General features: G+C 44.3%; 1 long non-coding RNA gene across 1 annotated transcript; it reads left to right on the forward strand.

Annotated features, from left to right (window-relative positions):
• The first annotated feature begins 4,930 nt into the window (after nucleotides 1–4,930).
• Nucleotides 4,931–25,747, forward strand: LOC122117323. The gene is made up of 3 exons (XR_006149120.1): nucleotides 4,931–5,149; nucleotides 19,264–19,266; nucleotides 25,737–25,747. It is a non-coding gene; the product is annotated as an uncharacterized LOC122117323 (long non-coding RNA).
• The last annotated feature ends 1,054 nt before the right edge of the window (nucleotides 25,748–26,801 follow it).

Raw genomic sequence — 26,801 nt, forward strand, 5'->3', positions numbered from 1 at the left:
GGGCCTGGGTGCTGTCCCTCAGCTCTTCAGCTCAAGGCTAGCACTCTACCGCTTGAGCCACAGCGCCACTTCCGGTTTTTTTCTTTTTTGCATATATGGTGCTGAGGAATCAAACCCAGGGCCTCATGCATGCAAGGTAAGCACTCTACCACTGAACCACCTTCCCAGCCCAGATCTCAGCTTCTTGAGTAGGTAGGATTATAGGCATGAGCCATTGGTACCTGGCTATGCTGACATAGCCATATTGCATATATCCTGATGGTTCTATAAGATTTTATCACTTAATGAAGGCTTTTCTTGTCTTTTTTTTTTTTTTTTTTGGTCAGTCCCTGGGGCCTGAACTCTGGGCCTGGACACTGTCCCTCAGCTCTTCAGCTCAAGGCTAGTGCTCTACCACCTGAGCCACAGCACCACTTCTGGCTTTTTCTGCTTATATGGTGCTGAGGAATTGAACCCAGGGCCTCATGCATGCAAGGCAAGCACTCTACCGTTGAGCCACCTTCCCAGCCCATGAAGACTTTTCTTTAAAGGACAGTTTTTGCTATGTAACTCTTGCTTGCTAAGTACCACCAGTTCTCCTGCCTTAGCTGTCCAAGACCCATGTGCCACCACTCCCAGAATTCATAGCACAATTTTTGGGGCTGGAGGTGTAGTGTAGCTAGGTGGCACAAGTAGATTTTCTATATAAGCAAAATATGATAAAGTCCTAGTAAGTGAGCACATTTGCATAGCCAGTTCCACTCAGATTAAGAAACAGTAATTGTCTTGACTCCTGGGTCAGTGGGCCATAGCAAACATGTATTCTAGTGATAGAAGGGAAACTGACATTTAATGTGACTCAAGTGCTAAGAATGCTTGCCTGCAGTTATACGGCCCTGACTTCAAACTCAGTATTTCCAATAAATATATAAATAAAGCATAGATTACTTGGGATTCTTTTTTTTTTTTTTTTTTTGGTGGTAGCATTGGTGTTAGAGTCTGAACTTGGTGCCTTGTGCTTGCTACACAGGTGCTCTGTAGCTGAAACCATGCCTCCAGCCCTTCTTTACACTGATAATTTTCATTTTTGCTCAGATTTATAGGTGGGACACAGTGCACCTGTTTTACACTTTACAGATGCCATCACACCCAGCTTCTTTCTACCAGGCATGCTTTCCAAGAAATAAAGGAGATTGCTTCCTATCCCCGCTGTGTGCCTTCTTACCTTCTGTAGTCCTTAAAGTCTGTTAGTGTAGAGGCCACTCTAGGTGGAGGGATCACTAACAACTTAAGTAGTAGCAGCCACCCGCTGGCCCTTTGAGGTACTGGTCTTACCATGTTTCAAGAAACTGGGTATCTTAGTCATGCATTCCAGGAGATTTTTTTTTTTTTTTTTTGGTCTGTCGTGGGGCCTGAACTCAGGGCCTAAGCACTGTCCCTCAGCTCTTCAGCTCAAGGCGAGCACTCTACCACTTGAGCCACAGTGCCACTTCCGGCTTTTTCTGCTTATGTGGTGCTGAGGAATCAAACCCAGGGCCTCATGCATGTAAGACAAGTCCTCTATCACTGAGCCACCTTCCCAGCCCTGCATTCCAGATTTTTTATTTTTATTACCATTATTTTTTGGTTAGTCATGGGGCTTGAACTCAGGGCCTGGGTGCTATCTCTGAACTCTTTTGGCTCAAGGCTAGCATTCTACCTTGAGCTATAGGCACCACTTCTGGTTTTCTGGTGGTTAATTGGAGATAAAAAGTCTCACAGACTTTTTCTGCCCCATCTGGCTTTGAACCATGATCTTCAGATCTCAGCCTCCTGAATAGCTAGGATTACAGGTTTGAGCCACTTCAGCCTGGCTGCCACTAGTTTTATAGGGGATAATTGGGACACAAACATACAATATATTCTAATCCATGTCTTCATACCTTCTATCACTCCTTTAATACTCCCCTCACCAATTCCCTGGTATTTAAAAAAACAGGTATTAAAATACTATTATTATTAAGATGTACAGAGGAGTTACTATTACATAAGTGGTAGTGAGTACATTTTTTTTTTTTTTTTTTGACAATGTCACCTTCCTTTCCTCCAGTTTCCCCTCTTCCAGCCTTGCCCACAATTTACAAAGGTCATTTTCCACATAAGGTCTATTGAATAGCATTTTGGATTTGTTCACCCTTCCTCCATTTCTGTTTTTTTTTTTTTTTTGGGTCCGGTCGTGGGGCCTGGGCGCTGTCCCTCAGCTCTTCAGCTCAAAGCTAGCTAGTGCTCTACCACTTGAGCCACAGCACCACTTCTGGCTTTTTCTGCTTATGTGGTGCTGAGGAATTGAACCCAGGGCCTCATGCATGCAAGGCAAGCGCTCTACCACTGAGCCACCTTCCCAGCCCCACCCTTTCTCCATTTCTGTGTCCCCGCTTTACCCCTGTACAAGAAGAAACCCCAAAGCAAAAACAAGCACCACCACTACCTTTCTGTTTCCTGGAGTTTGTTTCAATAAAAAAGTATTTTAAATGTTCAGAGAACGTGTGCTCTTGTCTTCCTCACCATAGGATATCCCCCTTTAGTCTGCCTTTTTTGTGTGTGAATGCCTAGAGTCCTGTATAAGGAATGTGCAGTTACAGTTTAGATCTAGCTTCCACATATTAGAGAAAATATGTGCCATTGGTCTCTACTAGCTTGGCTTACCCCACTTAGCATGATTTGCTCTAGGTCCAACCATTTCTCTGCAAATGACATAATCTTATTCCTTTTTAAAAAATGAGTAAAATTCCATTGTACATATGTATATATATATATATATATCACATTTTATTGATGTACTCTTTTATTATAGGGCATCTGGGCTGCTTCCGTAACTTGGCTATTGTGAATAGTGCAGCAATGAACATGGATGTGCAAGTGTCTTTATTTACCATGTCCTGACTTGTAATGATCAGGGTAGATGCCCATGTATGGTATGACTGGGTCATAGGCAAGTTCTAGGGGTTTTGTTTGTTTTTCTGTTGGTCGTGGAGCTTGAACTGTGGTCCTGAGCGCTGTCCCTCAGCTCTTCAGCTCAAGGCTAGCAATCTACCACTTGAGCTACAGCGCCACTTCCGGCTTTCTGGTGGTTTATTGGAGATAAGAGTTTCACAGACTTTGAACTGTTTCGCTGGCTTTGAACTGTGATCCTCAGATCTCAGCCTCCTGAGTAGCTAGGATTACAGGCATGAGCCACCTGCGCCCAGCAAGTTCTATGGTTTTTTCCAAATGTCCTTTCCTAGTGGTTGTACTAGTTTATATTACCACCAACAGTGCAGTTGGGTCCCTTTCCACCTACATCCCCGTCAGCATTTGATGTTCAAATTCTTGATGGTGGCCAATGTAATTGGAGTAAGATGGAATCTCAGACATGTTTTGATTTACATTTTCTTTGTGGCCAGGGATGTATATTTCCTTCTAAGCTCCTCTTCATGTATTGATTTGTTTGGGAAGAGGTTAGTGTCTTGAGTTCCTTCTCTGTTTTGGGGTATTGCTGGTGACAATTTTCTCCCAGTCTGTTGACTGTTTTTCTAGTTTAGTAACTATGTCCTTTGCTGTATGGAGTATTTTTTTTTTCCTGTTGGTTGTGGGTCTTGAACGCTGGCCCTGGGCACTGTCCCTCAGCTCTTCAGCTCAAGCGCTTTACCACTTGAGCCACAGTGCACTTCCAGTTTTCTGGTGGTTTATAGGAGATAAGAGTCTCATGGATTTTCCTTCCCCAGGCTGGCTTTGAAAGGGGGTCCTCAGATCTCAGCCTCGTAAGTAGCTAGATTACAGGCGTGAGCTACCATGTGAGCCACTGGGTGCCGGCTATACAAAAATTTTTTATTTTGATCTAATCCCACGTGTTGTCTATTTCCTGTGCCCTTAGGACTCTTCCTATGCCTATAACTTCTAATGTTTCTCCTACTCCATCTTGTAATTGTAGTTTCTAGTCTGACATTGCGATCTTTGATCCATTTTGAGTTGATATTGGTGCATGGTGACAAACAGGGATCCAATTTTAGTTTTCTGCATATGTACGATTTCCCAACACCAGCTATTGAAGAGATTATCTTTTTCCCCCACCATATATTTTTGACTCCCTTGTCAAGTAAGTGTATGGTTTTATTTCTGGGTCTTCTAGACTGCTCCCTTAATCTTGGGGCCTGTTTTTGTGCCTGTACCAAGCTGTTTTTTTGGTATAGCTCTGTAGTAGAGCTTAAAGTCTGGGATTGTGATACAATTAGAATTGTCTGGTTTTTGTTTTTGCCTAGAATTGCTTTGGCTATTTGAAGTCTTTGATGTCCCAGATGAATTGGGATTTTTTTTGGCGGGGGAGGGGGGGGGGGATTGAGGTGGAACAGAAGGCAGTTTGTCTAACTAGGAAATTTCAAGAAAACTAGGAGAAAAGGGCCATAGCAAGAGATAGGGCAGGGGTGGGCAGGAGGGGTCTTTTTTTTGGGGGGGGGGGTCTGGTCGTGGGGCCTGAACTCTGGGCCTGGGCGCTGTCCCTCAGCTCAAGGCTAGCGGTCTACCACTTGAGCCACAGCGCCACTTCCGGCTTTTTTCTTTTTGCTTATGTGGTGCTGAGGAATCGAACCCAGGGCCTTGAGCATGCAAGGCAACCGCTCTACCACTGAGCCACCTTCCCAACCCCAGGAGAGGTGGGGGGGGGTCTTATAGTCCTTGTTTCACTGTCCTCAGCCCATCTGCATCAGAGGCACTGGGGAGTACTAAGGCAGTGACGTCCAGAGGCATGGAGAACCCTGATCCCCGTGCCCCCCACTGCCCAGACTCCCGATAGTTCCTCACTGCTGCCCCCAGCAGGCCAGCACCCTGAATGTGGGTGCTGCTGGCATGGCTGGAGGGGAGGAGACAGCATAGCAGGGCGGGGCCATGCTGTGACTGTGGATGACGCGTGTTCTCCTGACCTGTAGAGTTGCAGTCTGTCATCACCAGCCTTGTTTTTAGTGTGTATATATGTCACCCCTGTGATGCATACATACACAGGTATTAAATATATCACTCTATATAATATTATATAGGTGTGTGATATTCAAGGAATCTAAGGAGGGCTAGAGATAAGGAATTTGGTCAGAAAATGCAGCCATCCTTGTGTTCTTAGGAGGGTTGATGGGGCTCATCTGGCTCTTTGTGAGGAGACAGGGTAGGACCGCAGCTGTGTTTTGGAGGTGATGTGGGCAGGAGGGGTGGTAGGGGCTGCCACACTATCCCCGGATGTCTACCAAGGAGAGAGCCCCAGAGTGCCCCCCAACACATGGGAGAGATTGTACTCCTGCCAAAGAAAAGGATGAGAATCCTGAGTTGTCATCTTGAGCCTGTTATCTGCCCAGTGGCCTTGGGATTCAGGGCTCCCTGAGGAAGCCAGAGTTGGATCCCGCTGGGGAGAGGTGACAGTGTGAAGCAGAAAGGGGGATGGGAGGAGGCAAGAAAATAATCTTAATGGTGATGGTAACTATTTCAGATGTGGCCCTTCTAGGCTCCTGGCTTCCTTAGATCAGGGACCTGTCACCCACCCTTAGCAGGAGGGACAAGGTCGCATGGTGGATATGGGGCTGGGGGGGCGGGGCATGAGGGGGATGCTGCATTTCTCAGCTAGGCAGTAATCAATTTAATGGTCTTTTTAAAATGTCTGTGTATTAAAAATTTAAGAATACCACCCTTTGATATTAAATTTCACAAGGTCTAGTATCTTGATAATAATGGAGATGTTTTAATAACAATTTTTGTCCTTAACGTAAAATGAAAGAAACTGGGGAAGGCTGGCAGTGTCTCAGAGCAGGTGAGTTTGCATGAGACAGTAAGCAAGACAGACAACAACCTGTATTTCTGGAGTCTGTGTTCTCTGTGCATGATGCCTTCTTTTTTTTGTGGGGCTTGAACTCTGGGCCTGGGTGCTGTTCCTGAGCTCTTCAACTCAAGGCTAGCACTCTACCACTTGAGCCACAGTGCCACTTCTGGCCTTTCTGTTTATGTGGTGCTGAGGAATCGAACCCAGGGCCTCATGCCCACAAAGCAAGCATTCTACCGTTGAGCCACCTTCCCAGCCCCACTGCCTTCATTTATAAACGAGACATTTCTGCCTCTTGCATTTCTGTAAGTCCCATCCTGTGGGGGGGAGGTCATCTCAGGGTCTCTCATAGCAGTTGTGCCAGGCAGGCTTCTTGCTTCCTGGCACTTTGACACAGGGAGGGTTCAGTTACCTCTAGAAGGGCCACCATTTGTTGTCTGAAAAGAAGTAGCTTGGGCTGGAGAGATGGCTCAGTGGTAGAGCACTTGCCTTGCATGCATGAGGCCCTGGGTTTGATTCCTCACTACCACATACACAGAAAAAGCTGGAAGTAAAAGAAGGGATAGTGCCCAGGCCCTGATTTCAAGTCCTGGGAGTGGCAAAAAAAGAAAGCAGGAAAGGAAGGAAGGAAGGAAAGAAGGAAGGAAGGAAAGAAGGAAGAAAAGAAGGAAGGAAGGAAGGAAAGAAAAGAAAAAAGTGGCTTTACTTAAAAGAACTAGGAAACTTTAATTTTGCAATCTGGAGCATGCTCCAAGGCACGCTGTCATGTATTTCATTCGCTACCAATAGAGGCAGAAGCAAAGTATCTCTAGAAAAACATCTAATAGTCTAGAGTCTATAACTAAGATCTGGGTGGCTGGCAGACAAGGGAGAGAAAAGCAAGATCTTGTGTTGCTTAAACTAGCCTCAAGTCCTCTCTAGGCACAAGTGATCCTCTTGCTTTAGACTTCTGAATAGCTAGGACTTTTGGCATGTACCATTAAACCCAGCTGAAATATTTTTCACATGTGTTCTTTGGTATTTGTGTGTGTATGTATGTGCGCATGTGCATGTGTACGTGTGTGCATGTGTGCTGGTATTGGGGTTTGAATTCAAGGCCTGGGTTCTGTCCCTGAGCTATTTTGCTCAAGGCTAGCACTCTATCACTTGAGCCACAGCTCAACTTCTGGCTTTTTTCTAGTTAATTGGACATAAGAACCTCACAGACTCCTGCTTAGTCTGGCTTTGAATCTTGATCCTCAGATCTCAGGGTCCTGAGTAGCTAGCATTACAGGTGTAACACACTAGCGCCCAGTTTGCCAACAGGTATTTTATGTGGATGTACTTACTCTTTAAGACTTTATTCATCTACCCTGCTCCCATCTCTTGGATCATCTTTTTTAAGTTCTCTGGTTGATAGCTCCTAATTTCATACACATTTCTAGTATCTGGTGGTATCTTCTTTGATTCTCTACCTGTAGATGTCTCCTCTCCAGTACTCAAGTCCCTAGTTTCTCTCCAGCTGTTGCTCTACAGTCTCTGACAACTCAGAGGTGGAGCACTTGGCTAGCATGTACAAGTCTCTGGGTTCCATCCCCAGCATTAAGATGCAAAACAAAAAGCTGCCTTAACATAAAGTCTGCCTGTTGGGTGTGTGCTGGAGAACACCCAGGTGCATCAAACAGCTTGAGGAGAACACAGGGCTCTCCTGCCAAGCCCACAGCTCTCCTGGCTCTCCCCGTCTCTGCGAATAGCATTGCCACCCACCCAGCCATCCATCCAAGCCCAACGGGATCTTACAGTTCATCTTGTCTGCCTCCCCTCCCTCAGCACTCCTTTTCCCGTCTCTGCTCTCATGGTTATTTTTTTTTTTTTTTTTTGGTTGGTCGTGGGGCTTGAACTCTGGGCCTAGGCGCTGTCCCTCAGCTCTTCAGCTCAAGGCGAGCACTCTACCACTTGAGCCACAGCACCACTTCTGGTTTTCTGGTGGTTTATTGGAGATAGGAGTCTCCCGATCTTTCCTGCCCACGCTGGCTTTGAACTAAGATCCTCAGATCTCAGCCTTCTGAGTTATCCAACATTCTTGTATAGGTTGGATCCCCTACTAAGGAATTTACTAGCTTTGATGCTGTTCCTCCTCCCCATCATTCCCTTTGCTGCTGCTGCTGCTGCTGCTCCTCCTCCTCCTCCCTCTTCCCTTACTCTTTCATTCTCTCTTTCCCCTCCAGTTGTGGGGCTTGAACTCTGGGCCTGGGTGCTATCCCTGCGCTCTTCAGCTCAAGGCAAACGTTCTACCACTTGAGCCGCAGTACCACTTCCAGTTTTCTGGAGGTTAATATCCCACCAGGCTGGTTTTGAACCGTGATCCTCAGATCTCAGCCTCCTGAATAGCTAGGATTATAGGCGTGAGCCACCAGCACCCAGCTTCTTTCTCTTCTTTGGATAGGGTCTCACTCAGTACCCAGGCTGGCTTTGAACTCTAGATTCTACTTCAGTCTCCCAAGTGCAGAGATTACAGATGTGAACTGCCATATTCAACAGTCTTCAACTTAGTGTTTCCTGAATAAAATATGTTCTTTAGAACTCTGTGCTTTTGCATATGCTGTTTTTCATACTTACCAATCTCTTGCTTAACTTTCTGGGGTTACCTGTATCATCACTTCCTCCCAGAACAGGCCTTAATACTTACCACTGCTCAAAAGCAGGGATTCTCTTTCTCTTCTTCATATTCCTAGAGGTTTCCTTGTACAATAGGTAGATGCTTAATACATTGAACAAAAGACAGGCATTTGTTTTGTATTCTTCAAAAATTATCGCCTGAGTGCAGACGAGAGGTACTTCCTCCTCCTTCTACATTTACTGATTCTTTTGGCCTTTGTCTCAGTTGGCAGACCTGGGCTATGTGAATGATGGTATGCATGATAAAATACCCAAGCTTTGATTTGATTCTGTTCTTAATTTTCATCCTTGTCTTTGAAAGATTTAATAAATAACCTTGAATTCTCTCTTGGCATTAGGTTGCAGTTGGAGCCAGAGGATCACATTACAACTAAGAATTATCTGAATAAACAGGGGTGGAGGACTTCCAAATTGCCCAGAAAGGAAAATGCCTTTCAGGCTCTTGAAAGAGAATGCTTGCCCTGATCCTCTGCCTTTGATCTTCAGAGCTCCATTAGAGCAAGGTATTAGCTTAACCAGCTTTTGTATCTGTGCCAGAAATGTAGGCCAAAGGGTCATACAGAGAATGAAGAATAACAACAAGAAGGATGAATTGTTGTCAGCCAGACAAATGTTAGGAGACAGGTCCTTCTGCAGAAATAGGAAGTGGAAGTGGCCTCCGGTGTGATCTAGAGACAGCAAGTACCTGCTTACACATACCTGAGTATGGTTAACCAGCTTCCCCAGATCCAGCCCCTGCTGAGCAGAGGAGCCCCCAGCCTCTGTCTTCCTGGAAGGGAACAACACCTTTGGAGGATTTTCACTATCTGGGCAGAACAAAGACAGGGAAAGAAGAAAGCTGCCACTCAAACAACAGCTGTTCCAAAGGGTTGAGATGCTCAGTTTTAACTTTTTGTCTTCTTTCTCTTTCCAGCTTCATGTAATACATACTCTATCATTGAGCTCTAGCCTCAGCCCTGAACACTCAGTTTTAAACACTTCACTTTTCCCTTACACACAGACATACACAGACACACACCGCACACAGACACAGACACACATACACACACACACACACACAAAGACACATAGACACAGACATACACTACATGCAGACAGACACCGACACATCTATACACACTCCTTTTGGAGTCTCCTTCCAATTGTTTCTTTGTCTGTGGTAGACTTAGGTAGAAAGATATAATTGCCATGATTATAGAGATGTGGTTTGATTTAATAGGCATGAGGAGATGTGGTTTGATTTAATACAACTGGGATGGCAGAAGCAAAAATGAGAGCATGCTTTTTGAGGTGAAGCCAGCATGGCAGCAGCCAAACTGCACTGACACCCAGCAACACAGCCTCTAGCCCAGTGAAGGCTAACTCCTCATCCACTCCCCAGCTTCCAAAGCCTTCGTCCCTAACCTTCTCCACTTCCCTACCACAAATCCACTCTGCAGTGTGGTGGCTCCCTCCCCTAGTCCTTCTTAGAAGACATCAAGCTATGAAACTTCTCTGTCCAAATTCTCTTCTTAGGGATGATGACAGTGTCCTTCACAGAACCAGGAAATAAAAAGGCAGGTGGCCTCTGGTTCAGTGGCTGGGAAAGCTTGTGAAGGGCAGGAGTCATCTTTACTGCTGCTTCTTCCTTTTCCTCCTTCTCTTCTTCTCAAGTGACAGGTGGCCTCTGGTTCAGTGGCTGTGAAGCACTGGAGTAAATCTTTTTTCTTCTTCCTCCTCTTCCCTTCCCCCCCCCCCACTTTCCTCCCGCCCTCCTCTTTCTCTTCTCCTCCTCCTTCTCCTTCCTGTTAGGTTTTTTTTTTTGGGGGGGGTGTGGGTCCGGTCATGGGGCCTGAACTCTGGGCCTGGGTGCTGTCCCTCAGCTCTTCAGCTCAAGGCTAGTGCTCTACCACTTGAGCCACAGCACCACTTCCGGCTTTTTTCTGCTTATATGGTGCTGAGGAATCGAACCTAGGGCCTCAGGCAAGTGCTCTACCACTGAGCCACCTTCCCAGCCCCTCCTGTTAGGTTTTTAAAAAGAGGTAGCCGAGTAAGAACAGCACCACACACGTGGTATTCAGGTAAGGGGTAGGTTTAGTCATCATTCTGGCTGGCGCCAGGCCACGTTGACCCTCCGTGCAGCTGGGAAAGGCCTGGGAAAGAGGTGGGAAATAGCTAGAAAAGAGCTAGAAAAGAGGGTGTCTGGGCCTGGGCTAGGTCTTATCTAGGGTATGGGCGGAGAAAGGTGTGGCCACATCAAATTCAGATGTGACCTCAGCGGATGCAGATGTGACCTCTTCCAGATGTGCCAGTTGCCTAGGTAACGCAGATACTGGGTGGAGACTTTGCTTCGAGGAGGGTGGAGTCTGCTCTGCTCGCCATCCAGGAGCAGACCTTACACTTCTTCCTCCTCCTCCTCTTCCTCCTCCTCTCTTTTATTCTTCTCCCCCTCCTTTTTTTGTGGTGCCATTTCTGGGGCTTGAACTCAGGGCCTGGGTATTGTCCCTGAGCTATTCTGCTCAAGGCTAGTGCTCTACTACTTGAGTCACAGCTCAAGGTAGTCTAGCCTTTTGGTGGTGAATTGGAGATCAGATTCTCAGTGGCTTTCCTGCCTAGGCTGGCTTTGAACCATGATTCCCAGCTATCAGCTTCTTAAGTATCTATTACGCTTACAGGTATAAACCACCAATGCCCAGCTCATCTTTGCTTCTTATGACATTTATCTTTCCTCACCAGCCCAGCACCTAAGGACTTGCTCCAGGTCCCACTGAATCTGAGGATCTTGCTAACATGCCAGAGCACACAGTGGGCAAGAAAACAACACCCATCTTCAACCCCAGCTCTCCAACCGCCACCTCCTTTCTGTTATTTGTTTCTTTCCTGGGTTTTCGAAACAAAACTCCACCAATCAAGGGGGCTTGTTCTCTCACAGTTCTAGTAAGACAGAGTTGGTTCCTTCTGGAGACCTTCAGGGAGAATCTCGGCCCCTGCTTCCCTCTTAGTTTCTGGATGTTGTATCACTCCACTCTCTACCTCTTTCCTGTTTTTGTTTAAGCACTAAACTTTATTTTAATCTATTTTTAAATAGAGATACAAAAAAGATACACACTTACAAGGCAGCAGACAATTTTTGGTATCTACCTTTGTATTTACAGGGCAATCTCCCCTCCATGTATATGTCTCTGCGTCTCTGTTCTTATAATAATGTCATCAATGCATTTAAGACCCACTTTAATTCAGTATGACTTTAGCTTAACTGATTACATCTGCAAAGGCCCTATTTTCAAATGAGATCATATTCTGAGGTTCTGGGTGTGTACAATTCATTGGATATACTCTTCCAATCAGTACAGGGTCTTTCCAACGGTCAATTCTTACTCCCTTCCCACTTACTCTCCCCTCCCAGCGCCTCCATTCTCACTGCTTCCCTACTTTGTCCAACTGTGGTGGTCCTCTGGAGCCCTGGGATGTCACTATCTGCTGATGATCTGACTCTTTCCTCCCCTTCCTCCCACTTCCTGTTGCTGGTTCTACAGCCTCCCTCCCTCCTCCTCCACATGCACACACAAGACTTCTGTTACTTGCTAAAGGAAACCACACACCCATGAGGACTAGGACAGTGACAAAACCTCTTTCTAACCACAGCTGGGCCTCCTGCCCATCAGAGCACTTCAGTGTAAAGGTTTAAAGGTTCTCTCTGTCCCCGGACCCCATCCTGACCCCCTTCTTAGTTTCAATAATTGAGTATGTTGAGCCATGAACTAAAAGGATCTCCTCCTCCCCACCTCCCTCTCCTCCTCCTCCTCCTCTCTCTTCTTCTCTTCCTCCACTCCCCCTTCCTCCTCTTCATGCCATTTCTATCACAGGGTGGGGTATCTCTGCTTGTAGGCTACTTCAGTTTTTCACAAGTCCTTTGAGAGTTTGTTCCTTCTACCATTTCTGCTTTCTCCTTCAGGCCTACCTATATGTTTCAATCCCTACTGTCTTCGAGCCCTTTTCCAATTCTATTCCTTTTACTTAATGCTGATCTCTTTGTTAGCTAATCTGTTTGAAAACCAGTTTTCAAGTCAAGTGTTGTGGTACACACCTGTAATCCCAGCACTCAAGAGGCTAAAGGCTGGAGAATCATGAGTTCAAGTTCAGCTTGGGAAGAACTTGTCTAGGGAAAAACAAAGAAAGAAAAACAATACTTTTTTTGTGGCCTACATACCCTTTCTTCCTGTCCATTCTGCAGTCACTTGCCCCAGACTTCTGGGTGGGATACAGTCACTTTTTTCTTCCCTCCCCTCCATTATAATGCTTTGTTTATTCTCTTGGGGCATCTTTCCTGTTTAGCATTATAGTATCATCTGTGTCAGATTTGGAGCAGGGTGATGGCAGGGCTTTGGACTTTTTATATTACAGACTTCTATTATTATCTGTGCCATATATAAAGACTATATGCAGACAGCTGGTTCTGGGCCATACGTATTCTGCCAGGCCCAAAGGAGCTATCTATTTTCCTTATGTAGTGAGGTGCATAAAGGGAACTGAAAAGCTGGGAAAGAGAGCATTTTAAAAGAACAAGGAAACTGTCAGGCACCAGGTTGCTCATGCCTATAGTCCTAGTTCTCAGGAGGCCAAGATCAGAGGATCATGGTTCCAAGCCAGCTTGAGCGGGAAAGGTCCATGAGTTTTTTTAATCTCTGGTTAAGTACCAAAACAAACAGAAGTGGCTAGAGTGGCAGAGCACTAGACTTCAGCAAAAGAGCTCTCAGCCTCTAAGGGGCTCCGCCTTGAGGATATCACTGTTCCTGACAATGTTTGGCAAGGAGCAACTGGGGCAATTTGGGTAGGGAAAAGGAAGTAGGAGACTGAGAGGGTTATGCTAGGCCAGTGGCCTCCATAGTCTCCTGGCCTCCCCTCTGGCCTGACACGTACAAATTTGTGGCGATCATATTATTTTGTTTTTGTTTTTGTTTTTTTTTGGGTCTGGTCGTGGGGCCTGAACTCTGGGCCTGGACGCTGTCCCTCAGCTCTTCAGCTCAAGGCAAGCGCTCTTCCACTTGAGCCACAGCACCACTTCCAGGTTTTTCTGCTTATGTTGTGCTAAGGAATTGAACTCAGGGCCTCATGTTCTCAGCCAAACCTTCAGGATTTTTGTTTCTACCATGTGCATGGACAGATATCATGTTAACAGGAAAATCCTGTACATGCATTGGGGTAGGGAGATCAATGGAATCTGTCATCCAAAGACTGGAAAATGATTTTGATAACTTTCATCAAGAAAGTTTTCATGACTGAGACAACCTTGCTCAGTAGTAGAACTCTAGTTTCAATTTGCAATACCATAAAAACAAAGATATAATTGGATAATTTAGGTGAAATCTAGAATAATCTTTATTAAAAAGGAACTGGAAAATTTAGGCAGGAAAATGTATTTTTGAGGGGCATTTTATCTGGCGCAAGGACTGTTTTCAAGGTAATTTTGAAAGGCTTTAAATTTTGGGGGTGATTTTACAAGGTATTGGCCATCTTTTTTTCTTTTTCCCTTTCTTTTTCTTTTTTTATTTTATGCTGGTTCTGGGGCTTGAACTCAGGTCCTGGGCACTGTGTGAGCTTTTTTGCTCAAGGCTAGCACTCTACCACATGAGTGACAACCCCACTTCTGGCTTCTGGTGGTTAGAGATAAGAATATCACTGACTTGCATGCTCAGCCTGGCTGTGAACCATGATCCTCAGCTTTCAGCTATTTAGGATTACAGGCTTGAGTCACCAGTGCCCCCCCACCCCTACCCCCCAAGACTGGGACTTTAACTCACTATCTGATGCTTGCTTTGGCTCATTGGGGGTACTCTATGACCTGAGCTATGCTTCTCTGATCCCAATCATCTTTTTTCTTTTTCTTTTTTTGGATGCCAGTCCTGGGACTTGAACTCAGGGCCTGAGCACTGTCCCTGAACTTCTTTGTTCAAGGATAGACTTCTACCACATGAGCCACAACTCTACTTCTGACTTTTTGATGCTTAATTGGAGATAAGAGTCTCAGGAACTTTCCTGCTTATGCTGGCTTTGAACTGTGAGCCTCAGATATCAGCCTCCTGAGTAGCTAGGCTTACAGGCATGAACTACCTGTGTACCTGTGCCCAGCTTCCAATCGTCTTTTTAAACTTTTATTTATAATGTTATTGTTTTATCAAGATGATGTAGGGAGGGATTACCATTTCATAAGTCACCTATGAGCACATTTCTTTTTTTGAACAATGTCACTCCTTCCTTTGCTTCTCGATTCCCCTTCCCATCCCTGCCCACAAGTTACCTAGGCTATTTTCCACATAGTGTATACTGAACCAACCATCTTTCTTTAAAAAGAAAAAAAAAAAGGTAAAGAAAAATGTCTTGGAGTTGGGGTAGCTCAGTGGTTCAGAGAACACATGTTTAGTATGTATGAAATCCTAGGTTCAATTTCAGCACGCACACATATACACAACACCCACACCCACACCCACATACAAGCATTTCTGTTTGTGGTGTTAGCAGGTAACTATCTAATAATATGTTTTGAGCAACCTCTGGATGCTATTCATTTCCTGCTTCTTCTCATCTGTCTCTCCCTGAGCACCAAATGCAAAGCAGCTGAGCTTGTGGTTTCCACAGCTGTTGTCTGGCTTTCATAGTTTTTGGACTCCTTGGTTTCTAACCTAATAAGGGAAGCCTAGTCATGTAACTTTTTTGAAATCCCAGCTGAAATTATTCTACAATAGTAATAATAGGAATGTAAAAATGTATGCCATGCCATGGTCCAATTGCCAAACTCTTCACCCAAGTGTTGAGTGATTTCCAAAAGAGCAAAGACCCCAGTGGTGTCCCCTAACCTAGAGCTTATTTCCAGCTGAAGCCATGTCAATAAAGGATCAGAGGCAGCAGGTTTGGGGATGTCTAGGGAATTTTGCCACTGGACATCATTAGAAGGTGTTGCTATACACAAAGAAAGGAGTAAGTAGGAGGCACAGAGCCTTTCCAAGGTTAAAAAAATTGATCAGAAAAGCAGATGCTTGACAGTCTTATGAAAATTCAGAATAATACATTATTGTATATGTCCTCACTCATTCATTTGCTTGAGCATTTACTACCCATTAGCTTTTTTTTTTTTTTGGGTGGGGGGGTCCGGTCGTGGGGCCTGAACTCTTGGGCCTGGGCATTGTCTCTCAGCTCTTCAGCTCAAGGCTAGCGCTCTACCACTTGAGCCACAGCATCACTTCCGACTTTTTTCTTTTTGCTTATGTGGTGCTGAGGAATGGAACCCAGGGCCTCATGCATGCAAGACAAGTGCTCTACCACTGAGCCACCTTCCCAGCCCTACCCATTAGCTTAATGTGCATTAAGCAGTTCTGGAATGAAGGCCCATTTGATGATGTGAGGAAGAATTTTTTTTTTTTGCCAGTCATGGGGCCTGAACTCTGGGCCTGGGCGCTGTCCCTCAGCTCTTCAGCTCAAGGCTAGTGCTATACCACTGGAGCCACAGCGCCACTTCCGGCTTTTTCTGCTTATGTGGTGCTGAGGAATGGAACCCAGGGCCTCATGCGTGCTAGGCAAGCGCTCTTCCCAGCCCCCTGTTGTGTGTGCGTGTGTGTGCCAGTAGTGGGGCTGGCACTCAGGGCCTGGGCTCTCTCTATTCCTCATCTTTTTCACTCAATGCTGGCTTGACTTGAGTCAGAGTTCCATCTCTGACTTTTTGCTAGGGAGAGAAGATAAGAAGCTTGTAAGTTTTCTGTCCAGGTTGCTTTGAAATTGTGATCCTCACTTCTCAGCCTCCTGAGTAGCTAGGATTATGAGTGTGAGCCACTGGTGCCTAGCGAGTGTCTGTCCTTGTCTTTGAGTAGCTAATGCTACATGGCTTAATTATACAGGGCTTGTGAGAGTGATTTTTTTTTTGGATCCAGTCATGGGGCCTGAACTCTGGGCCTGGGCACTGTCCCTCAGCTCTTCAGCTCAAGACTAGCACTCTACCACTTGAGCCACAACGCCACTTTCAGCTTTTTTTAAATTTTTTTTCTGCTTATGTGGTGCTGAGGAATCGAACCCAGGGCCTCATGCATGCAAGGCAAGCGCTCTACCATTGAGCCACTTTCCCAGCGTGAGTGATTTGTAAATGGCACAAAACTACATTGTGTTGTGTTGGTTATTCTGTTAACAGTTAATATAATATTGAGAAACAAGTGCTTAAAGATGAATGAATGAATTATAGAATGTATGAAATGAGGAGTGGGAAGGGCTAAGCAGTGAGACAGGCCATCGTATCTGTCGGGACTGAAAACGGAAAAGGCGATCAGTGTGATTCAGTAAACACTCAACGGAGCTCCTGGATTATTCCAGAGACCAGGAACTTGATGTTCTAAAACCTTGATCATGTCATAAACATGTGACCATGCTGACTTAATTTCACCGAACTACCAAACTATCTTTGTTGTACCATTACCTGTAAATTGGGCTTCACTCTAAAGTTTAATAAAGAAGCTAAAGTTAGAATAACACGTTATTGCTTAATTGTAAATCTCTTCAAATCCCAAAGGAGGGATCAGATAAAACTGTTGAACAAACATTTTGTTTTCTGTGTAGGAATGTGTTGATCTCAAATGGGCATCACTAGTTAAATTATAACCTTACGCTGGTGCTTACATGAGCTGCTGACTTTTTCCTGTTGACCTTCAGGAAGATCCAATGACGGTTTAGTATTTCAACTTTGAAATGAATCAATTTGTCAAGTCTTGAGATTTACTAGTTTTAAAAGACTTTTTATAAAATGTGTCAAATTAATTCCCTCAGGCTTATAAATCATAAAAAGTATCCATTATAGAATATACACATAATAAATAATTTCCAAAGCCTGTTTGGTTACCAAAGCCCATGTCACTTTTAATTTGTGCCAGGTCCATGGAAGAAATTCCATACAAATGTAGCCAGAAACCATACTACAAAGTTAGAGAGAAGTCTCACACTGACTTTATGTCTGTAATTCCTACTCAAAGTTAACAGATAATGTAGACACCTACTGTTATACCCAAGTCCCAGAGACCCTTTGACAACCACCGAGAGACCAGGTAACCGAACTGCAAAATGCAAGGTTTATTCAACAAACCAAGGCTCGGGCCTCGTCCCGTACCCCCAGACGCAGCAGAGGAAGGGAGGGGGCCTCAAGCAACAGTACAGCTGGGCTTATAAAGGCAAAAACCACAAAATTACAGCAATGCTATGGTTTAGGGACAAGTTTGATTCTGCTTGGTTAGGGACCAGGTGTCTGCTTAAGCCATGGAGGCTGACATCTCCTGTGGTTAATCTTCTGCTGACTAGGTCTCAAAATCATCCTGTTCTGGGGTGTTCTGCAATCTTTAAATAACAGTTCCCAAAAATTTTGCACAGACATGTTATTGTTTAACTCATTTTTGCAATTTTTGCAACATTAACTCAGAACAGGAATTAGGGACTGACACAAGTTAACTTTTAGAAGCTGTCACAAAATGGCTTTAGTTTGGTTCTTACATTCCCCCCTTGAGTTTTGGCACAGTTATCAATCTTGGTGACATTACATCTCAATTTTAATGTCAGATCTATTTACAGGAGTATAGGTATGTTGTACCATTAATTGTATAGTGTTTAACCTGTCTTTCATAAATTGTACCAATCTATTTAAATGCAAGGTCTGATCGTGAGTAACAAAATTAACAGTTCTTCCACCAGTCCTGATTCTGCATATCGCAGCTAACTTAACTTTATACCAGCTGTACTTGTAAGCTCCAGTTTCAAGACATTCTCATACCATTTGCCAAATACTTATACTTTCTGAGGTTTGTCTTCTTTACAAACATTTTAAGACAATCCTTTCTTTTTAAATCCTTTCTTATCTAGAGGATACCGATTTTTCCCCAATTCCTTTTCCAAGGTTTTCTTTACTACCCTCCTCTTCTTTACAATTTCTTGAGCTTCTTTGTGGCTAGAGTTTAAAACTGCCCTTTTTTTTTTTCCTGTGGCTTGTGGAACCAAGTTATCTCAGAACAGCCTCAAGACACCACTGGGATGCTGAAGCTTGCTAAAATTTAAGGCTAAGAGCAGGGCCGGGTCTCATTACTACCTGCATTGACAACACACTTAAGTTATTACCATACCAGAGCCAAACTAGGCTGTGACTATAGAGTGGATTTCCAGTCACTATGCACTGAAGTGCCTAAGGCAAGCAAGCCAGTGATATCTTTGCCCCCAATATCCACTGTGGGAATAAAGAGGGTTTCTGGATATCACCCAAAAGAATGTCCCACAAGATCTTAGTTTTGGCAGCTCTCAACCAGGATGCAGTCTCAGGTGATGGAACCAGGCAGGAGTTCAGTCTACTTTTACCACGGTGGAGGTGGTCTGGGTGACAATGTGGATTTCCTCCAGGTGACTGCCAGACTGTCTTTAAACTTTACCCCTTAGGGTATGCAGCAACAGCAGCAGAAGCAGCAGGGTCTCTCAGTGGCTCCAAGGGACTGTCACACCTCATGCTGGGCTGCAAATTCCTACACAGACTGGTTAAGGATACAATGCATAGGCTTGGCAGGCTTTGACCCCGCTGGATTTCAAGACTGTTTAGACAATAGCCCAGGAAAATTTACCAAAATCACAACTTTTTTACTAACCAGATATTTTTGTAAACAGACACAGAAGGCTTAGTCTTGTAACCATCTCCGACAGATGCAGTTTCCACACTTGCACACCTGTTAACACTATTTTCTTATGCCTTTTTCTCAAAAAAATAATTATTTTATCTATTTTGCCTCATTTTTCCATAACTGACTCTGGACTCTTGATCTTAAAAGGGGGTTGATGGGCGAAGGTCCATCTTCTGTAACTTCTTCAAGCTGACTTCAGGGGCGTTGATCCTACCTAGCCAGGAACCTATAACCTTAGCCTATTTTACAAAGAGGCTATCAGGGTTAGATGTCATTAAGAACAATATTTTAACTTTTGACAACTGCACAGACCTTTTCTCTGGCTACAGCAGTGTAGCTTGTTTAGCACTCTGGTTTACAAAAGCATCTTTCTGGATGGCTTAGGAATTTGATCTCTAGTGACCCTAACAATGCCTAAGTTACCTGTGCAGGCCTTCAGACAGAAGTCAATAAAAACACTCAGGTTTATAAGCTTTTTCCTGAGCAGATGAATTTCATGTGGCTGGTGTCAGCTCAAAAGTTACTGCCAATTAGAGCTTTTGGCACATGCAGGAGTTGAGATTTAAACTATCCCCCTCATTTTATAACTTTAGCTTTTTTACTACTATCACAGAGGATGGCAAATTCCTGTCCCTTACAAGGTAGTCATGACCATTAGGCATGCTTACAAACTATCTTTCCATGACCTTCTGGCTCTGACCATTTAAAAAAATTTTTTTAATTTATTTTTTATTGTGAAAATACTGAACAGAGGGGTTACAATTAGATGGGCAAGATAACGAGTACATTTCTTATCAAGCAATGTAGCCTCCTCCTTCCCATCCCTTCCCAGCCTCCCCCCGCCCCCCCCGACCAATTTTTGAAGGGCCACGAAATGACTCTAGGATCTGACATTTCTGCCATTCAAGCAGTGGCTTACTGCCTCTGGATGCTTGACCATTGCTTTCATCCCAGGAGTGTCTTTTCCACACTGGGATAAATGCCTCATTGGCATTTCCCTTAGTTGGTCACTGGCTTTAAACTTGGGGCCTGAGTGCTGTTCCTCAGCTCTCCAGCTCAAGGCTAGCACTCTGCCACTTTGAGTCCCAAAGCAACTCTGCTTGCTCCTTCAGCACTCTGCTAGCTGATTAGAGGTGAGAGTCTCACAGGGACCTTTCTCTGCCTGGGCTGGCTTCAAACCAGTTTGCAGATCTATGGTCTCATAAAAGGCCACTTTAGGGGCTGGGAAGGTGGCTCAGTGATAGAGCGCTTGCCTTGCATGCTTGAGGCCCTGGGTTAGAATCTTCAGCACCACATAAGCAGAAAAAGCTGGAAGTGGCGCTGTGGCACAAGTGGTAAGCACTCGCCTTGAGCTGAAGAGCTGAGGGACAGCACCCAGGCCCAGAGTTCAAGCCCCACAACCAACAAAAAAACCCCCGAACCCCCCCCCCAAAAAAAAACCCCAAAGTTACATCTGATAAACTGGTAAGAATCCTCTGTGCTTTGCTCTGGGCTTTGCTGGAAACTGTTAAAAAAAAAAACTTATAAGAGCAAACTGGAATAGCAATTATTCTGATAATCCTAATTTTTCCTTTGTGCACTTTGAGGCAAATGTTGAATAATTTTACTTTTAAACTTTACATCCAAAAATCCATTCCTAATTTTTAAGCTTCTTATTAAACTCAAATGACAATTTTTTCTTAAGGCAAAAATTACAATCACCATCACTGTGCCAAGAAGCTAGACTTAACACCTTTATAACTTTTAAAAACATCCTAATTGTAAAACATCATTGAAAACAAGTCACATTATACAAATAAACTTTTTAACTATCTTTTTAAGGTCTTCTTAATTTTAATTTCAACACATCCAAGGGGCAGTTTTAGCAATACTAATCAGATCATCACATCACTCATTTTAACCATCATGTTTCCAGTGTCTATCTGCAGGGAAAAGGGACAGAACAACGATGGGCCATTTGGCCCCTCCTATGGAATGGGCACACACCCAATCTGACTCTTTAGGGTTAGATGAACTGTGTTTGTGCCAGCTTGCCCTCTTTTGCCACGCGTAGACTCCTCCTAGGGCCTGTCCCCACCATCGGTGGACTCCCCCAGGGCCTGTCCCACCATGCATGGTCAGCCGAACTGCACTTCTGCCTGCTCATCCCTCACCCCTAAAGATAGGTCTTCTGTTGGCTTTTAAGCTTTCCTAAGTTTTCTCCCTGTCTTTTCTCTTGGTTCTTGAAATACACAGTTTTAGACAGACAAAACAGGTAACGTTGTTGGCAGTGTTAAACTAACCTTTACATTTAAATTTCTAATATTTATCCCCAAATTTTAGCCAAGGGAACTAGATCCCAAACTGCCAATGCATGTTACAATATTAAATTTTAAAATATCAGATTTTCTAATTTTTAAGTTAAAAAATCCTTAAAAAGCCATTTAAAACGATGTAAAAGTTCTTTAAAATTTCTGGTAATGTCCAAACCTCATAACCTTTTGCATTTTAAATTTAAACTCACCCAATTGTTAAAGCATGCTGACAATTTTTATCTTGAACATGTTCACAAACACATACAAAACACTCATACAGATCTTAAAGCGCGCAAAAATCAAAATCAGTTGTAGGTACATTTTTTTAAAGTTTTTAAACAAAAAATTAAGACTTAAAAAAAAAATAAACTAAGCACCTTTATTAAGCTTCATTTTTTCCAGAGCTTGCTTGTTTAGCAAGGCGATTCACCAATGGGTCTTTTGAATCCCTTCTGTTGGAGGAGGGCTGGGAGAGGGGGTCACCTGAAACTAAACTGGCCTGATTCTTTTTTTTAGTGGGGGGGGGGTCTGGTCATGGGGCCTGAACTCTGGGCCTGGGCGCTGTCCCTCAGCTCTTCAGCTCAAGGCTAGCGCTGTACCACTTGAGCCACAGTGCCGCTTCCGGCTTTTTTCTTTTTGCTTATGTGGTGCTGGGGAATCGAACCCAGGGCCTCAGGCATGCAAGGCAAGTGCTCTACCACTGAGCCACCTCCTAGCCCGGCCTGATTCTTTTATCCAATTTTAAACAAGAGCACTTTACAAATTGTTACATTGTCAAGACTAGCTGAAAAGTCCAAACTAGACACACAGCCTTCTACACCTTCCTCACCAGCAGCCTCCACAAGGAAAAAATGCAGCCTAAGGCTTGACGGGAACCAAACTAGTCCAACAACCTTCCATGCCTCACAGGGAGGGGAGCATAGCAGGTCTGTGACCGAGCCCAGCCGGAGGCTGGAACTTTTATTCCCCCAGAGATGTTCAAATAAATAACAAAAACACAAATAAACACAAGAAACAAGGATCCACATTTAAAACTGGTACCAATTCTAAAACAGAACTAGACAACAACCAAAGGCTGAGTTGGGAACTAATGGCCCCCAGTTCATTCTTACCAGAGCTCTGCACTGTTCTCATTCAGCAAGCTGAATCCAGAGTCTGCGGAGTGAGCTGGCCACCCTAACCCAGAACTTCCCCACCTCAGAAAACAGAACAGAAACCACACCAGACAGACAAGTGGCCACAAAGACAAAATCAGGTCTCAGTGAATAGGGTGACATCTCACCACCACTCACTTACCAGGGGACTCGAAGCCCCTCTACTCACCTCCAGAGGATTTTTCTTTTATATTCCTGCAAACATTGACCCAGGGGCCTTCCAAGGTGGAGGAGAACTCCCAGTCATCTTGGGGCAAGGGAAAGAAGTCCCTAGCGGCCATCCCCTCAGACTGACAGGTTCTCCCCCATACTCAGACAACCTGGCCCAAGGCCCGAGGCTAAGATCTTGTTGGTGCCACTTGCAGGTAGTCAGTGGCAGTTTCATTAAACAAAGAAAGAAACATAAGACAAGCACAAACTACACGAAAGAAAGCGCTGCGTGGTGTGGAAAGTCAGGCAAATGCCAGAGAAAATTTCCAACAGACAACAATCCACTTTTTCTTCTTAATAGCTACACTTTGATTTTGAGCTATCTCCTTAACTTCTTTCCAATGGGCTAAGGTTAAATCAAGAGGGCTTGCAGGAGCATTCCCACCCATTCTGGACTGTAATTTAGATCTTAATTACAATGCTCCTAGAATAAAAAGTCTGAAAAACACAAACACACACACAACAATAGTGCACTTCCACGAAAAATAATCTCTCCTGAGGCCTCCCCTTTGGGATCCAGCGTCTCCTTCTAACACTTCCGCTATCCCAAAGACTCCGTGGACTTGCCAGCTGCTCTATCAGCCCTTTGTGGCTCCTGCGCCCACCCTTGGCTTTTTTGTAGTGAGGTACCAAGGAACCCCTTTCCTGAGGATTGGGAGCGTCCTCCATCTCCAGGACTACAGCGTAGACACGTCTGTCCCCTGCCTTGTAGTCCACCCTGTCTACCCACTGGTGCAGTTTTTAATGTAGTCTACCACTACAGCCAAAAACGAAAGTAACACGGAGACAAGTACACAGACACAGTCACAGATTAAGTGAGCTTCTTACCTTCGGGGTCTGGGGTTTCGGGAGTCCTCAGGGGATCCCAGACGAGCCCCCAACTGTTATACCCAAGTTCCAGAGATGCTCCGACAGCCACTAAGAGACCAGGCAACCGAACTGCAAAATGCAAGGTTTATTCAACAAGCCAAGGCTCGGGCCTCGTCCTGTACCCCTAGATGCAGCAGAGGAAGGGAGGAGGCCTCGAGCAACAGTATAGCTAGGCTTATAAAGGCAAAACCCACAAAATTACAGCAATGCTATGGTTTAGGGACAAGTTTGATTCTGCTTGGTTAGGGACCAGGTGTCTGCTTAAGCCATGGAGGCTGACATCTCCTGTGGTTAATCTTCTGCTGACTGGATCTCAAAACCATTCTGTTCTGGGGTATTCTGCAATCTTTAAATAACAGTTGCCAAAAATTTTGCACAGACATGTTATTGTTTAACTCATTTTTGCAACTTTTGCAACATTAACTCAGAACAGGAATTAGGGACTGATACAAGTTAACTTTTAGAAGCTATCACAAAATGGCTAGTTTTGTTCTTACACTACCACTACTGTAGAAATTGAGTGGTCTATGTCAATTTTCCTATAGATTAGTTTAAATATAAAATCATCATAAGTGGTGATTAAAATATTTCTATATATTTCATCGTATGATAAAATTTCATTATTAAAGAATTAAGAAATATAGATAGAAGGAAGAATGAAGCATTCAAAATATCACTTCACCAAGACAAGAACTATAATTAAAAGAAATGAAGCTGGGCTCTAGTGGCTCATGCCTGTAATCCTAGCCACTCAGGAGGCTGAGATCTTAAGATGGAGGTTTTTTTTTTTTTTTTTTTTAAATTTTATTTTATTTTATTTGAGAACATACGGCACAGAGGGGTTACAATTATATGGGAAGGATAATGCATACATTTCTTACCAAGCATTGCAGCCTCCTCCTTTGTTTACCCTTCACCTCCCTTCCCAGCCTCCCCCCTCCCTCCCACCCAATCCTTCCCCCCCTCCCCTCCCCCACACCAACATTGTAAAGTTCGTTTTTGACATGACATTTTGTACTTCTCATTGTTGCAACAGGTCCACCTGAATCCTTAAACGACTTGTTTGTCCCCCTCTCCTCCACAAGTTATACTGACATCAAATATAGCGAAAGCGGGGGTTACACTGTGGGGGAGGGACATACAAAGATGGAGGTTTAAAGCCAGTCCAGGCAGGAAAATCCATGAGACTTTTATCTCTAATTAACCACCAGAAAACTGGAAGTGGTGCTGTGGCTCAAGTGGTAGAACACTAGCCTTGAGCTGAAGAGCTGAGGGACAGTGCCCAGGCCCAGAATTCATGCCCTATGACAGATTAAAAAAAAAACAAAAAACAAAAAAACAAAAAACCAATAAAATAAAAAATAATGGGTAGGACTAGGAATGTAGCTCAGTAGTAGTGAGTTTGGATAGCATAGCATTCTTGAAGCCCTGGGTCCAATCTCCACCACAGGAGGATATAGAGGTCTCAGGTTGGGGAGGAAGAAGATTATAGTATAACAGGAAAAATCAGGAAAACCAGAGCCTAAGATCACACGTAGACACGTGGACACACACGGACACACACACACACACACACACACTCATATCAGGGTTTCTTCCTGTTTTACACGGACATATATACACACACACACACTCATATCAGGGATTCTTCCTGTTTTATGAAGAGTCAGTATCTAACAAGGGTAGAAGTAGAAAGTGATATGTGGGCTGGGTGCTAAGTGGCTCACACCTGTAATCCTAGCTACTGGAGAGGCTGAGATTAGAGGATCATGGTTTGAAGCCAGCCTGGGTGCACAATCTGAGAGATGCTGAACTCCAACTAACCAGCAAAAAACCAGAAGCGGAGGTATGGTTCAAGTGCTAGAGAGCTTTTTCTTGCTAGAAAAATCCAAGCAAGAATGTTAGGCCTTTGGGACTGTGAAGGTGGCTCAATGGTAGAGCACTTGCCTTGCATGCATGAGGCCCTGGGTTCGATTCCTCAGCACCATATAAGCAGAAAAAGCTGGAAGTGGTGCTGTGGCTCAAGTGGTAGATCGTTAACCTTGAGCCTTGAGCTGAGGGACAGTGCCCAGGCCCAGAGTTCAGGCCCCAGGACTAGACCTGAAAAAAATAAAAAAGAATGTTAGGCCCTGAGTTCAAGCCCCAGTACTGGCACATAGGAAAAAAGAAGCTGATGATTATTTTATGTTATAAAAAATAAATAAATAAATAAAAACTTTTTGGGAAAATTATCTTAAGCTATATTTCTTTTTTGGGGGGGCTTGGTCCAGTTGTGGGGCCTGAACTCTGGGCCTGGGTGCTGTCCCTCAGTTCTTCAGCTCAAGGCTAGCGCTCTACCACTTGAGCCACAGCGCCACTTCCGGCTTTTTTCATTGCTTTATGTGGTGCTGAGGAATCAAACCCAGGGCCTCAGGCATGCAAGGCAAGCGCTCTATCACTGAGCCACCTTCCCAGCCCCTGTTTTTTCTTCTTATAATAGTGGATTTAATTCTGTTCAAGTCACTTCAACAAATATTAGCAGAGAGGGCCTGTGTTAAGATGGGATATGGCCCTTGACAGGTCTTTGTTAAGTGACCATACTTTGAGGATACTTGGGACAGATGGACAAAGGCCACCCAAAAGTAATACCCTGAAGTTGAGATAGAGTTGGACAGTGTTACTGTATGCAAATGAAACAGACTGCAACTACAGTTGTCATTCAAGAATATTTTTTACACAAGTGTAAGAAATAGGTTTCCCTTACCTCAGTAATGATACTGAAATACACCTGAAGTAAACTGAAGCATAAACAATGCTCTTCATATAGAATGAAGGGATGTGAGCTGGATACTTTGGGGTTAGATACCAGGTGGTCTGTCATTTGAGCCATGCCCCTAGCCAGGCTGTATATGAAATTACATTCAAAAACTCTAATGCAAGTTCTCAATTAGTTTCCTTGTGAATTTGTTTTGACTGAATTACTCCTTAGAGGCCAAATGGCCCTAAGGGGAAGCAATTAGATTCTGGAAAACAGAGAACTAAAGATCAAACTTTGGACTACATCAATCTCACCAGGGCAGAGGGGCTCATAGCTCAGCCTTTGTAGTGTGCATATTGCCTGGGGCCAGCTCTGCCCTGTTGTTCAGAGATACCACAGCATGGGGTTTCAGACATTACT

The sequence above is a fragment of the Dipodomys spectabilis genome, unplaced genomic scaffold (assembly GCF_019054845.1).
Source record: "Dipodomys spectabilis isolate Male_0828 unplaced genomic scaffold, ASM1905484v1 ptg000001l, whole genome shotgun sequence".
NCBI classification, from domain to species: Eukaryota; Metazoa; Chordata; class Mammalia; order Rodentia; family Heteromyidae; genus Dipodomys; species Dipodomys spectabilis.